The sequence below is a fragment of the Ambystoma mexicanum genome, chromosome 14 (assembly GCF_040938575.1).
Source record: "Ambystoma mexicanum isolate Mex_15411 chromosome 14, UKY_AmexF1_1, whole genome shotgun sequence".
Taxonomy (NCBI): Eukaryota; Metazoa; Chordata; class Amphibia; order Caudata; family Ambystomatidae; genus Ambystoma; species Ambystoma mexicanum.
In genome coordinates, this window is record NC_090940.1 from 449,060,255 (window position 1) to 449,076,573 (window position 16,319).

Genomic DNA, 16,319 nt, shown 5'->3' on the forward strand with positions numbered 1-16,319 from the left:
GAAGAAGAAGACGGGGGGATGGCGCCCCATCCTGGACCTGCGACGTCTGAACAAGTTCATCAAGGCGCAAAAGTTCCGGATGGTCACCCTCCAGCACGTCCTGGGTCAGCTGGAGGAAGGAGACTTCCTGTCGTCGTTGGATTTGGAGGATGCCTACTTCCATATTCCCATCTTGAAGGGGCACCGAAAATTCCTCAGGTTTGTGGTCCAAGGGCGGCATTACCAGTTCAAAGCCCTCCCCTTCGGTCTACGGTCGGCACCCAGGGTGTTCACCAAGTGCCTCGCACCGGTGGCGGCTCAGCTGCGCCGCAAAGGGATCCACGTCTACCCCTACCTGGACGACTGGCTCATCCGAGCCAAGACAAGGGAGCTCGCCGTGGTCCACACGGCAAGGACCGTCCAACTTCTCACGGACCTGGGATTCTCCGTGAACTACGCCAAATCCCACCTGGTACCCGCGCAAGACACTCTGTTTCTGGGAGCGAGGCTCAACACAGTGTCCCTTCGGGCCTCCCCGTCGGAGGAGAGGACCAGGACCATCCTGGGCAAGGTGCAGCGGATGTTGGTGGCCGACGTGGCCAAGGTGAGGTCCATCAAGTCCCTCCTCGGAATGATGTCTTCCTGCATCTACCTCATTCCCATGTGCAGGCTCCGGATGCGCCCGTTGCAGGAGTTCCTGGACGCGCGCTGGATCCAAACGACGGGCAACTTCGAGGAAAGGATCACACTCGACGAGAGTTTCCGACGAGCGATCCGGTGGTGGGGCACCCGCGCGCATCTGACGGCGGGCATGGACTTCCAGACCCCAGCCCACCAGGAGACAGTGACCACGGATGCCTCCCTGGAAGGGTGGGGAGCGCACACCGAAAATCTGCACGCAAGGGGCCTTTGGCTCCCGAGGGAGAAATCCTTACATATCAACGTCCTGGAGCTCCGTGCAGTGTTTTGGGCCCTCAGGTCCTTCCTTCCGTCCCTCAAGGGCAAGGTGGTGAGGATCTTCACCGACAACACCACCACCATGTTTTACATCAGAAAACAGGGCGGAACCAGGTCCCCAGCACTGTCCAAGGAGGCGCAGGACCTGTGGCATTGGGCAGTCGCCCAGGGGATGTTTCTGGTGCCGTTTCATCTGGCAGGGATAAAAAACACCATCGCCGACTCACTCAGCAGGGAGCTGCGCTCGTGCCACGAGTGGGAACTACGGCAGGATCTAGTGGATCGCCTCTTCCGACGGTGGGGCACACCCCAGATCGACCTGTTCGCGACGGCGACGAACTCCAAGTGCCGGAGGTTCGCCAGCAGGTTTCCCCAGGCGAGGAGCATGGGCGATGCTTTCTCGTTCCCCTGGGAGGGCCTGTTCCTCTACGCGTTCCCTCCTTTGCCACTGCTAATCCGGCTCGTCAACCAGCTCAAGAGGTCACGGTGCAGGATGACCCTCGTCGCACCTGCGTGGCCGAGGCAGATATGGTTCCCGGACCTTCTGGACTTGTCAGCGTCCCCGCCAATCAAGCTGCCGGTGGACGCGGATCTGCTCTCCAGGGAAGGAGGCGCCATCCTCCACCACGACCCGAAATCGCTGAACTTGCAGGCCTGGCTCCTGCAGCGCTAGAGTTTGGAGGATACGACATACCGGCCGACTGCAGAGAGGTTCTTGCAAAGGCCAGGGCGTCCTCGACTCTTAAATGCTACGGTCACAAATGGAAGAGGTTCTCTGTCTGGTGCCACGCACAGAAGATTAACCCTCTACGGATTACGGCTCCCCAAGTTCTGCCGTACCTGCTGACGCTGGCCAAAGCTGGACTGGCACACGCGTCCATCAAGATTCATCTTGCTGCGATCTCCCGATACACCAGAACCACGGGACGGACGTCCTTGTGGTCTCATCGTCTGGTGAAAGAGTTCATGAAGGGACTGTTCAGATCGTTCCCGCCGGTGAAGGCTCCGGCCCCGGCGTGGGAGCTCAACGTGGTGCTGACCAAGCTCATGGGACCTCCGTTCGAGCCTCTGCACTCGGCCCCGTTGAAGTTTCTGTCGTGGAAAACAGCGTTTCTTGTGGCCATCACCTCCGCACGACGGGTGGGAGAGATCCAGGCCCTTTCCTGCAAGGCCCCGTACTTGACTTTTCACGACACGAGGGTAGTGCTCAGGACGCACCCCTCCTTCATGCCCAAGGTACCGTCGGACTTCCATCTCAACGAACCCTTGCTGTTGCCTGTGTTCTTCCCGTCGCCTTCGTCGCCGGCTGAGAGGACTTTGCACTCGCTGGATGTGGCTAGAGCGCTGAAGTTCTACGTGGACCGCACGAAGTGTTTTCGGAAGACGTCACAACTCTTTGTGAACTTCGGACCTGTCAATCAGGGGAAGGCACTCTCGAAGGCTTCCATTTCCAGATGGCTCTCCGGCTGTATCATGTACTGTCATCGGTTGGCAAAACGACCGCTGCCCGGCCGTCCGAGAGCCCATTCCACCAGAGCGATCGCCGCTACCACGGCGTTCCTTTCTGGTGTGCCCCTGCTGGACATATGCAGGGCTGCTACGTGGAGGTCGACGCTCACCTTCACGAAGTTCTACTGCGTCGATCGGGATTCCAGGGAGGAGTCCAGGGTCGGCCAAGCAGTGCTGCGCAACCTGTTCGCCTGAGGTGAGCCTGGTGAGGAGGTAAGATGCTTAATGTTGAGTTTGATGCAATGCTTAATGTTGAGCCTTTGCCACCTCCCGTGGTTGTGCATGTGTGTACTGCTATGTATTCTTTATTCATGAGCATGTGAATCCATGCCAGACCCCATACTTACCTGTAACTGTTGTTCTCCAGCATGGGTCTGGCATGGATTCACATGCGAACCCTCCCGCCTACCCCTCTGCGGCTCTTCACTTGGTCCTACTGCCACTTCACGTGCTTCCAAATCTGAAGATGGCTGCCAGAGGCGGTGCTTAGGTAGAGGGCAGTCATTGGCTGTGGTCAGTATGACGTAGAGACCAGTGATTGGTTATTACTACGAAAGACAGATCAGAAACGAAACTGATACTGGTTTTTTCTTTACCAAGGATTCCCAGCCTGACGACGGGGAATATTCATGAGCATGTGAATCCATGCCAGACCCATGCTGGAGAACAGTTACAGGTAAGTAACTTGTTCCTTACTTGTACAAGATACAAATGCACATGCCAGCAAAGAACTCTCCTGTCTGAGAGCGCTCTGCTCTTACAGTATCAAACATGGGATAACAAGCACATCATGCATCATCAATATATGGGACATTTTTGGTGCTCCTGATTGGAGGCACCCTACACATGGCTTTGCTCCATAGGGGAGGCCATGCAGTAATTGTCTGGTTCTTCTCTGTCAATCTGGCTCCACCTGGGTCAGCTGGGCTCATCCTTGCAGTGAATGTCAGTGCAGTCATAAAATACATTGTTTCTTGGCTAAACTAAACAACCGAGACGTGCTATTCGTTCATTATGGCAGGCACCTGGGCGGCAAAAGAAAGGGGTGCCATGGAGAGGGGAGAATAAAATAGTCATGCTGACCCTCACATTGATACCATGGTCCCCGCACCTAGTGCCTCCCCACTGGGGATTGAGCTATGATTTACCCTTCTTGGTATCTCATGTTGCTGGACACGTTTAGATCTTTGGTGGGTTTTTTATGGAGGTTAAGACCTGGGGGTCGGGTGCTTATCGGAGAGCCAGGGTAGTGGAGGGGGGGGGGTGGGGTTAGTGATGTGCGGCCAGTGCTGGACTGTCTGGGTGGGGTCAGAGGCTCGATGGCAGTTTAGTGGAGATGAATAGACAGATCCCGGGGCCTGCTACTGTCTCATGTTCTGTGTTGTGCACATTACTGAAGCGATACTGAGGATTCGCAACACTACGGGGACAGGAGAAAAATTGATTTCCGTGGGAACAAGGCTCAAGCGGAGCAAGTGCGTTGTGCAGAAATTGGGCCTTGGGAACCAGGAATCGTGGACAGTGCAGGCATGCACCTTACCCCGAATAGGGCAAATACAAAAATGGAGTCAAGGCCTATGGGCTTTCTAGTGGCGTATATCTACTTCTAGGTGCTTCAGAACCTCTACATGTCACCTAATGGTGCGGATTACTCCGCCCCCCCCCCCTGTATGATATATCGCCTCATATGGGTTTCGTCTTATTTGGAAGTGCCTAAGGGGGTGAGATTGGCTCATTTCCACCCCAACACCTCCTCCGAAGAGGATACCAAGGGGGTTGATTGGGGGGGGGGGGAGCCCCTGGGTTTTCCACAAGATTTAGATTGGAGACACTGCCCACTCGGGCAAATAAGATTCAATGGGGGTGAAAGAGGATGGCCAGTCGGATATCTGCAGACACTGCTCCTTAGAGCGAGAAACTATTAGTCTCCTCTTAGATTGCACTGAACTGACTCCATTGAGAGTGACCTGCTTTAAAAAGTATATACACCTTTATGGGGGCTCTACAGGAAGGGTCCTATGGAACCTCTGCTGTCCAAAGCTCCTGTACCAATTTTTTGTAATGATCAAATTAGTGGATTAAGGATTATATGTTTGAAAAAGTCCGAGAAGGGATTCCAAGATGGCGGCCGAGCCGGGTAGACGTGCGTGAGCGGAGCTTCGTCCCCCAGCTCGGGCCGCAACAATAAAGATTCGTAAATTAAGCACACACCGAGCCCAGCGAAGCGTAGCCTCCCTCCAACACCAGGCAGGAGGAGAAGACCAGGAGAAGAGGTCCAGGCGCAGGACGACGAGCCCCTCCGAAAGATTTCGGCTGCAGCGGACGGGCCAGATCCAGCGACCCGGCCCCAGAGCAGCACAGCAGCGTGGAACCAAGAGGAGAACCAAATCTCCGGAAGAGCCCCCCTAGATCCCGCTAGCAGCCAGAAGCGGAGAACCGACTGACAGAGGAAGAAGTGTGGGGCGAGAGAAGCGGAGCCCGACGGAGAGACCCAGGCACACCACCAGCGCGTCCCCAGATGGATTTGAGGTGCAGTCTGAAGGAAGGCGCCAACCAAGCAGAGCGTACCCGGACGCGGAAGAGGCCAGGATCGGAGCTAAGTGCCATCCCAGCAGAGTAGAACCAGGCGAGGACGAGGCCCGGAGAGGAGAAGGCGCCAGCCCTGCGAAAGAAGACCCGCTCCCCGGCAGCCCTGAACAGAGAGAAGAAGGGAAGGCGGCTGACGTGAGCATATTAGAAGAAGACGGCAGTGCCCAGCGGAGACGCCGAGACAGCGAACACACAGGTACGAGGTGGGGGATGTTTCCAGCAGCGGTGGGCAGAAGGCCGCCCCCCCCTTCCCCATAGGCAATAATAGAACGTCCCTGGGCACCAACACGGAAGAAACATCACAGGGCTTCAGGGGAAGTAAAACCAATAAAACCGAACGCTGCCCGGAGGGGAAAATGAGCCCCAAATTCTTAAACATACACACCCAGAACGGTTGCAGGGCCAGATCGAACATCAGACGCGGGCCCAGTCCCAAATTGGAAAGGGATCACAGAACAACCCTGAGGCTCTGAGCCCCCCTCCCAGAGAAACCCTCATCCCATTAAGCAACAGCGGGGCACCTACCCTTCGGCCCGCCAGAAGGGAAAATCACAAATCCTCTGGAACGGCCATAAAAGGATTAGACCCCCAACTAGGAGGGGCCACATCGAAGAAAACTAGAAACCGCAGATGCCCACATCCAGACAAGGGAAGGGGGGGGGAACAACTACACCCTGAAGAGAACTGTAAGGGGGCTCCTGGAAAGCCATCAGAGAAGGGAGGAGTTGAGGGGGAAGTTCAAAGAGGGAAAGAGCCAAACACCGGAACCAAAGCACACCACAGCGACCCACACGAAAAAATCCAAACGAAACCGCAAACTCAAAAGAAAGAATGGGGCTAACATTTTTAACGTATAACATCAGAGGCATGAACATGCCAGTAAAAATTAAAAAAACAGAACACTTCCTACACAGAGAGAAATATGATATAATAATTCTCCAAGAAACACATACAGAAAAAAAGGAAAGGCCAAATCCGTATAAGAGGCTTCAACCAAATTCCCCAATCCAACGATGAAGAGAAAAAAAAAAGGAGTCATGATAGCATTCGCCAACCACCTCAATATACAAATCAAAGCGTTGATGGCGGACAAAAATGGTCCATACCTGTTCGCGAAGGCCCAGATAGAAAAATCGCCTATTAACCTTAGCAACCCTCTACCCCCTTAACTCGGGGCAGGATGGCTTTATCAAAGATGCAATGAACAAACTAGAAAACTTTGCAGAAGGAGAAGTGATACTAACAGGAGACTTTAATCATGTGTGGAACCAGATGGAAGACTGCTCAAATCCTAAACGCCCAACAAGGGACACCCTCGCCAGCGCTAAAACAGATGATGCACAGGATGGCACTAGAAGACGTATGGCGGAGACTCAGAGGAACACCTCAGGGGTGCACATATCACTCACACGTACACAATACAAGCTCCAGAATCGACTATATATGGGCTACAGGAAGCTTAGTTGGAGAGATCCAGAACATAGAGAAAGGCCAAATATCATTCTCAGACCATGCCCCACTATGGATCTCACTCCCCAAAATACGGAAACGTTCTGGTCTTTGGTGCTGGACGCTCCCCAGAGAATTTTTACAAGACCCGGTCTTGAAGGAAACGAAAAGATAGTGGACTATTTCGAACAGAACGACACTCCGGAACTCTCTCCAAGCACTATCTGGGAAGCCTTTAAAGCTGTGATACTTAGACAAATAATTGCGCTAAAAGCACAAAAAGACAAGCAATCATACAAATGGGAAAGTGAATTAGAAAAAAAAAACTGGAAGAGATAAGAGAAGAAATGACAAAGAACACATCCTAGAAAATAAAGAGAGCATACAGACACGTCCAGAGCCAGATAGACATACTCGGGACCAAAAGAGCAGAAATGCAACTACTCTACACAAAACATTGGTATGCAATGAAATCAAATAAGGCAGATAAACTACTAGCAAGACAATTAAAAGGCAAATCGCAAAACCAAACTGTGCAAACGCTAAAAGACGGACAAGGAACAAAGAAAACGCAATCAAAAGACATCAAAGAAATATTCAGAGACTATTACCAGGAACTGTACACATCACAGAACCCGAATGATCAGGAGCAGGCAGCCTTCCTAAAGGAGATAACACTACCAACCATAACAGACGAAAAAAAAACAGCACTGGACAAACCAATAACACCAGAGGAGGTTGCAAAAGCAATTGGAGATTTACTGAGAAATACATGTCCAGGATTGGATGGCTTCTACAAAACATACGCGGAAATACTAACACCCATGTTAACGACTCTCTTTAACACCTTTAAAGTCATGTCCAACATTGCAACCTCAATGAACGGGGCAAAGATCCTAGTCTTTCACAAGAAAGGGAAAGACCCAGAAAACCCGAGCTCCTACCGCCCAATAGCCCTAATCAACATCGATGCAAAACTCTACACAAAAGTACTCGCAAACAGGCTATCACCCCTACTCCACAAACTAATCCATCAAGAACAATCAGAATTCATCCCAAACAGGAAAACCCACGACAACATCAGACGAATAGTACATCTTCTAGAGAAAGCAGGAATCGCAAAAATCCCCTCAGCAATATTATCGGTCGATGCGGAAAGGACATTCGACCGGGTAGAATGGACTATGCTATTCGCGACGTTAAAGAAAATGGGCATGGGCAACTCATATATAAACATGGTGTGAGCCAATTACAACTCCCCAACGGCCAGGATAGCAGTAAATGGAGAACTCTCAGACCCAATCAGAATAGGAAGGGGCACCAAACGGGGATGCCCTCCTTCACCCCTGCTGTATGCAATCTTGCTCAAGCCCCTACTGGCAAAAATTAGAGCGGCCCCCAACATAAAGGGCCTAGAAATGGGCGGGCAGACACACAAGACAGCGGCATATGCGGACGATATGAGGTCCATAACAGACCCAAACAAGACACTCGCCCTCCTCATACAACAAATTGACGATTATGGATCAATATCAGGCCTAAAAATAAACTAGCAGAAATCGTCGGTAATGGTTTTGGCTGGAGACAAACGAGCGATTTACGAAAAAAAACTAAGGATCTTCACCTACAATCAGCAGAGAACGGGGTAAGATATCTGGGAGTTACACTGACAGCCATGATAAAGAACCTCTACACAGGGAACTAAACGAAGCTCGTAGAAAATGTAAAAAGAGATCTGGACAGATGGAACCCGTTAGCAATTTCCTGGTGGGGCAGAATAACAGTCATTAAAATGACAATACTCCCCAGACTACTGTATTATTTCCAAGCACTTCCTATACGGATACCGGCAACATTCTTCAAGACTCACCAAAATCGTAACAAAATATATCTGGCAAAACAAAACACCAAGATTGTCGCAACGGGTGCTCACAGCACAAAAATCAGACGGAGGCATGTCACTCCCCCACTTCAAGAAATACTACGAGGCTGCACAATTGTGGGTTCTGAACGAATGGATTACTAACACATCAGAAAAATGGTGGGAGGCGCAGGACAGAGCAGTAGCAAGATCAAATTTACACCACTTACTATGGAGCAAACCTGAGCACCGACATCAAAATGTCAAAATAAGTGAGATCATGAGCTCCATCATGGAGATATGGGACAGAACAACTAAGAAAGCAATTCTCACACTAGACCCTGCCCCCTTCATAACAATCCTCGACAACCCAGATTTTCCTCCGGCGAGAGGCAGATTGCATACAAATGGGAGACATGTATGACGGACAACAGATCAGAACATTCACTGAATGTCAGGACATACTGGGCCTCACGGAAAAGGACAGATTCCAATATGAACCGCTCCATCACTGGCTCACTACCCCAAGAATAACTCGGGCATTGACCAGGACCCTGACCCCATTCAAGACATATATGATGACCCAAACGGGAGAAAGGAAATTTGTCTCCACCCTCTATAAATTCATAAACGCCCAGACAGAAAACATAACATGGCAATACATGGAGAAATGGGAAACATCCCTAGGGAAAGTTACGAGGGAACAATGGATATACATCTGGCAAATAATCCCTAAATGGACACGGGCGATCCAAACAAGAGAAGCATGGACAAAAATGATGATCCAATGGCACTACACCCCGGAAAGACTCCACATAATGTTCACCACATTGCAAGCAAAATGCTGGAGGGGATGCGACACGATAGGAAATTGGAGACGCATATGGTGGAACTGCAACCATACTGGTCAGAGGTGAAATCACAAATGCAAAACATCTTCCAAGGGAGCAGCTAACCTAGGAGAGGAAGTATGGATGTACGGCATGTGGGACCCCCAAGACAAGTCTCTCACAAAGACACAAAGAGAAACTTCATGGGATTTCTCATAGCAGCATGGCTAGCAATAGCACAAAAATGGAAACAAAAGACCCCCCACCCCAACCAATCAAGAATGGCTACACAGGATATGGACATATGTGGCAATGGAGAGAATCACATACAACATACAAGGGGACCGACAGAGATTTGCAACAGACTGGGGGGAAGTGATGGAATATTTACAAAGCGACTATATGCTCCAATGGTGGCCACATAAACTCTGCATACTGGACATGTTCACAGGATAAGACTGAAGCAAGGGAATGGGAAGCTGTGGGACAGCTAAGAACAATACAACCGGTGAGTGGGGAGGGGGGTGGGTTGGGGGGTGAAATGGGACAATGTTGAGTCTCGATTTTCATGTTTAAAGAAATGCCAATAAAAATATATTAAAAAAAAAAGTCTGAGAATCTGGTTTTGTTTCATTTGGATTTCTCAAACGTCGCGGTATGTTATATAATTGTACTGTATTGACTTCTGCTATTTTATACTGTGTTTTTTAAGATGTGACGTTATCTGCAATTATGTATAGATTTTACAACATGTGCTGTTGTATGGTGAATATGTTTAAGGTTTTAACTTGTTTTAGAACTATATGCACAATAAAGAATTTATATTTCAGAATCATACAAGACGTTTCTCTGAGCGCAAAATATATCAAAGTTTATATTTGGTACATGTTTCTTTGGTTATCAATCTTTAAGCTTTAATTTGTTTTTCAGTTGTATTTAATAGGCTTAACTGGGCTATACAGAATTGTTCCATTCATTAATTCCCTGGTTTGCAAATTCAATTTTTTTTAAACTACTTTTTATTGGTTTTACAACACAGAAAGAAAAAGGAACATTTCCCAACTACCCCTCCCCTCATCCTCCCTCCCCCCAAAGGCAGCTGCGTCATGTCCATAGTCCATTAACGTCATGGGCCAGTTGCTCCCGAATGCCAAGTATATAACAGAGAAACGCTGCCCCCCCCGCGACCTCCCTCCCCTGGTACGGCTCCTCCTTGTCCATGATCCATTACCTCCATAAATCCTTTGCCAGCACTCACTGCAAATCCAATAGTCGCAGGCGCTGAGGGCGCCATCCGATTCGAAAGTCATCTTTAAGAAAGAACAAGGTTTCCTCCCAGTCCCCTGCAAAGGACTGTAGATTGTTGTCTTTCGCATATGTTGCCCATTCAAGAGCCACAATTTCCCAGAGTTTCCGCAACAAGTCTTGTAGAAGAGGAACCTCCCTACTCTTCCATCTCTGTGCTATTACTGTCATAGCAGCCAGTGTAAGGATTGCTCTCGCCTTCCCCCGGGATTTAGGCTCTCCCGCGCCATTGGCCCGCCCAACCCCCAAAAGGATCTCCTCTGGAGGCCTGCTGCCTCCCGGACCATATGCTGGCTCCTGAGCCCTCTGAACCTCCAGCCAAAAGGGTCTTATTTTTGGGCATGTCCACCAGATGTGCTGGGTTGTGCCCTCCATCCCACATCCTCTCCAACAATTCCCAGAGGTATTAGGGTATATCTCGCTAAGGCGCACTGGCGTGTAATGCCACCCGAGCAAGATCTTGTACCACATTTCCTGCAGCTGAGAAGCCTTAACCCTTAACCGCTCGATCATCCTTCCCAAGATCTGATCCCATCTCCGCATATACGCCCATGGGCTTCTGCCAGTTGCTTCGTCCAGAATCCTATATAAATTAGATATCCGACCTTTGGACCTGTCATTCGAGAGAAGAAACCTCTTGAACCACGTCTTTTTCCCCTTCTTGCAGCTTGTTTATTCACAGGATTCATGACCCAGTGGCGTAGCTGTGCATATCGGAGCTTCTCCCCCTCCTTCACTCCATACTCCCTCTTGCAGTCCTCAAAGGAGAGAATCCTTCCCCCCGAAACATGTCGCCCAACCACCTACATCTGCCCTCTTGCCACTGCTTAAAAGCTCCTCCTTCCATCCCTGGGGTAAAATCTCCATTGCGGAACAGGGGTGTAAAGGGAGATGGAAAGGTCGTGATTCCCTTGTTTCTCACCAATTTGTCCCAGTTCTCCACCATCAATTTTGTGATGGTGCTTCCATACACATGCTTAGGCCTATGCTGTTTCGGGAGCCACAAGACCTCTGCCAAGCTGCAGTGCGCCACCGCTCTGTCCATTGCCACCCATTGCTTGTTTTGTGTGGCCTCACCCTCCCGCAACCATTCCCTGACGACCCGTAACTGTGTCGCCTCATAATACCATTGAAAGTTCGGCAATGCCAGGCCCCCCCTCCCGCTTAGGAGCCATCAACAATTGACTACCGACCCGTGGTTTTTTCCCTTACCACAGAAAATCTCTAGTTGGTGATCCCAGTTTCTTAAAGAAGTCCAATGGGACTGCTTGAGGTTTTGCCTGTAAGGGGTACAACAGATGCAGAAGGGATACCATTTTAACCGTTGCCACCCTGCCTAACCACAAAATCGGAAGACTCCTCCACCTACGGAAATCCCGTTCGATACCCTTTAACAGTAGTGGGTAATTAGCTTGATACCAACCTGCCAAAGTCTGTGTGATTCTCACCCCCAAATATCTGATTCCGCCCGGACTCCAAATAAATGGGGTAGCCCCCCTCAGGAATTCTTGGTCCTCAGCTTTCAGGGTCAACTTCATGAGTTCCGATTTGCCAAAGTTAATCTTGAAGCCAGAAGCCTCCCCGAAAACTTCTAGCAATTTCCTGCTTAATTGAATGGACTCTATTGGGGCCGTTAGAGTTAACATGTCGTCAGTGAATGCTGCTACTTTTTGTTCAACTCCCCCAAATGGAATACCCTTTATCCCCTACGCCTCCCGAATTGCCTGTAAGAGGGGCTCAAGATAGATTGCATAAAGCATAGGGGATAGGGGGCAACCCTGCTTAGTGCCCCTACCCACTCTAAAGGACCTGGACGTAGCCCCATTTACCGCTATTCTCATACTGGGCGTTTGATAGTTAGCCTGCACCATGCATAAGAAATTTCCACAGATACCCGTCTTCCGCACCACCATAAACAGAAAGGACCACTCCACGCGGTCAAAAGCTTTTTCTGTGTCGATGGGACCGTGGGAGTGTCCGTTCTGTGGGACTTTGCCACCAGGCGGGCCACCCTTCTTATGCTCTCCGCTGTCTGCCGGCCCCTAATAAACCCTGCCTGATCCGGATGAATCCGGTCCGGAAGGAAACCCTCTAATCTGTTTGCCAGCACCTTCGTAAAGATCTTGGCATTGATATTAATCAACGCAATAGGCCTATTAAATGTTCGCTCCTCAGGGTTCTTATTGGGCTTCAAAATAAGGAGAGCTCCCTCAGCCTTTTTGGTTCTAAGAATCTCCAACTGTCCTAATGCTCTATGATATGTCCTCATAGAGGACCTAGTCGGAGTTGCCCCCGCATTCCGCCTCGCCGTTTCAACTTCCTCTTCCAGCTGCGCTTCCAGCGCTTTTAATTGCTTCTCCCTATGGGTCGCTGCTGCTATTAAGTCCCCCCTCAACGTAGCCTTGAAGGCGTCCCATCTTATCTCTTCCCTCGTATCCCCCCCCTTTGGTTGATGTTGAAGTTCCTAATCTTCTCTTCTATTTCCTGTCTAACTATCGGATCCCTAAGAAGATGTCCTGGGTACATCCACATCCATACCCCTCTATCCTTGAGGCCTAAGTCCATTACCATAGACACCACTTTATGGTCATCTATGCCGATGGGACCCGTCACCACCTCTTGTACTCGGCCCACCAAGCTCAAGGTTACCCAGATGTAGTCAATTCTGGATTGAGATCCATGGACCCCTGATAGGAAGGTGTATCCTTCTTCCTCCCCCTTAATCTCCTGCCACACATCTCTGTCCCGCTCCACGTATTCTATCTTTTAGATTCGCCGACATCACTGCCCCACCTCCCCCAACTGGATGTCCTGACCCGTCCCGTTCTCTTTTCTAGGCTATGTTGAGGTTGCCTAGTAAAATGATTTGGCCCCGGGCCTTGTCCTCTAATTTTCCCAGGACCCGCTTCAGAAATTGCTCTTGGCCAGCATTTGGTGCATACACTACTGCTACAGTATACGGGCTGCCTGATATGTCCCTATGGCTATTCTATACCTGCCCTCCTTGTCTCGTATAGTCTCGGAGATCCTGAGGTCCACCGATGTTTTAATAGCTAATGCTACCCCCCCCCCGACCTAGTCCCCCCTGATGCGTGCAGGATCTGGTCAAATCCCCGTAGTTTAAGGGGCCCCCGGTCTTTGGGTCTAAGATGCGTTTCTTGTAAACCCAAAATATCCGGGTTCTCTTCTCGTAAATTGTTCTAACTTTTTCCTCTTAAGGGGGGTATTCAGGCCCTTCACATTATGTGTTAGCCACTTAAGAGTGAATTAATATACCTCGACACTCTGAATACCCTGGGTCCCCCCGGGACCTCCACCTGTATGAGTCCCCAAGTGGCGAAGCTTTCCAGCCGTTCCCCCTGATCCCCCTTGCATCTCATGACGTTGGGTGAGCTCTCTGTCCTCTGAACCTTGACCCATGCGCGCGCCCTCCGCTGCCCTCCCCCCACTCTCCTCACCCCACGAAGGGCGTGCTCTTCCCGCCTCCCCCTCTACCCGCTCCTCGGGTATACCCACCCTTTCATATTCATAGATGGGTGCTCCCCCCCCCCCCTGCCAGTTACTCCCTTTAGTGGCCCACCACCCTTATAGCATTTTGTAATTTAGGACCCCTCTTGTGCATCCCCTCCCGCCTCCCCGGAGCATTTCTTATTGCTTTTTGTAGAGGGTTTACCACTCGGCTTCACCCGCCTTCTCTTCTCACCCACTGTTGACCAGGCCCACGGCCTTGATTCTGGTCCAGTTGCTGCAATTTGCCTCCCAGAACTCGTGGGAACGTCGTCCAGGTCAAGTCAGAGTGTGCTTGCGCCTTCCTGTAGTGTAGTTATTCGCCTCTGAGCTCCTTCCCACTCGAACAACAGACCAAATGGAAATGTCCATCTGTATTTGATCCCTCCCTCATTGAGTGTCTTAAGAACCGGTCCCATCTGCCGTCTCTTCATCAGCGTACTGTTCGCTAAATCCTGGAACAGTGCGATACAGTGCTCTTGGTACATGATTGGTTCTTGTTTCCTCGCCTCCCGGAGGACTGCTTCCTTTTGGGCGTACCTGGTGAATGCTGCTAGAACATCTCTGGGTCGTGACTGTGACCCCGCGCTCCCTCTGCCCACTCTGTGTATTCGATCCAGCTCAATCTTCTCCGGTGGTGAGATCCCCAAGATCTCTGCGAACATAGATTGGGCTACTCCTTTTAAGTCTTTGTCCTGGACAGTTTCCGGCAACATTTTAATTCTTATATTGATTCGACGGGACCTATTTTCCATATCTTCCATTTGAACCTCCAGATTGTGCGTGGCTACGCCCAGACTCTGTTGCCTCACTACTGGCTGTCACTTCCTTGTCCAGATCTTGCAAGCCTCTCCAGGAGGCCCGTCCTCTCGCCCTGCTGCCGCAGCCCCTGTTTTATTTCCCCCTTTGCCGTGTTAAGGTCAGCTCGAAGGAGTTGAAATTGATCCTGAAATGTCTTTGTTATGCTGGTTTGCAGGGCGTGCATCTCCCCCCTGAAATCTTGCCGTGACATTGTGGCTGAGCTTCCCTCTTCAGGTGGTGAGACACTCCTAACGAGGTCCTCCCTTGCGGTCTTAGCCGAATCCCTCACCTCCTGCATCGGCCAGATAGTAGGGAGAATACCTGGAGCTTCTGCTAGGGCCGACTGTCCTCTCCCACTTTTCCCCTTGACTTTCGTGGCCATGCCAATGGACGGATTGACTGCGTGGCACACTGCTCGTCTCACCAAGAATCCACCTCCGCTTGGAGCACCCTGCTTGCCTTTCATGTAGATGTCAGAGCTCATCTTCCTGTCGCTCCGTCCTCGACAACCAGTTCCCTTTGGCCGTCCCAATTTACTGTTCACCCAACTGTGGGTTTTGCGGGGATACACTTATCATAATAGCTGTTCGAGAGGGGCCCCTCTGTGATGGGTGGAGCACCCATACTTGGCTGTCCTTCTGGTGGGGGCCGGGAATGCCAACAGGCCCCGAGGACCGAGATGCCTCAGATTCCCCTCTCAGCACTGGTCCCCCTGTGGCTTCCCAATCCGACGCTCCCCCAAGAGTCTCTGCCACCAACGTCCCCCCGCCTCCGTCCCAGGGGCACTCGCTTCAATGTCTGGGGAGAACAGCCCAACAGGCCCCCAGCAAGGCAGTCCTCTGCCCCCCTCCGCTTGACTATGCTGCTAGCCTAAAGTGGGGCGGGTCCTCCGCGGGCATCAGGCTCCATCCCAGTGGGCCCAGACAGCTGCAGGGCCGCCCTCAGTGCCTTCGTGTGGCCCGTTCCAATCCTCCTCTCCGTGCCGCCTCTGGTGCAGGGGGCGCGGGGCAGGACTCCTCCCCCGCCCCGCTTCTGCCTCGCCACTCGTGGACTCGCCGGTGCCCGCAGGGCACCCCTAGTCCATACACCGCGGCCGCAGGGTTCCTGCTCCAATTTCTTCGGGGCCCCGGCCGAGCCGTACATCCTCTTCTCCTCCCGGTTCCGTCAGATCTCTTCCCGGCTGGCCCCGCCGACCGGCAGCCGTCCGCTATGCGCATCTCCGCTGCACCGCCAGGCGTTCCCCAGTTGCCGCAGCGGTCCCTCCTGCCTCGGCGCCAGCTGGTAGCAAGACGCTACGCCCGCTAGGGACCCGCAGCCTCCTCTACACTCAAGAACCAACGCCTCTATGTGGAGGGGGGTCTAGAATGTGCCTATATAGTGATATGATTTTCTATGTGGCAGATGCCTCGATCGACAAGGGGCTGAATCTTCCTTTGATAGATGGAGTACGTATCTCCAAAATGTACTCTTAACTTTTAGCCACATCGTACGATCCCGCAAATCCCGGGTCTCTGCTCTGTATGTCACGGTTG

General features: G+C 51.3%; 1 protein-coding gene across 1 annotated transcript in view; it reads left to right on the plus strand.

Annotated features, from left to right (window-relative positions):
• DLST (dihydrolipoamide S-succinyltransferase) overlaps nt 1-16,319 on the plus strand; it is an 851,089-nt gene that overhangs the window by 81,859 nt on the left and 752,911 nt on the right. The window lies entirely within an intron of this gene.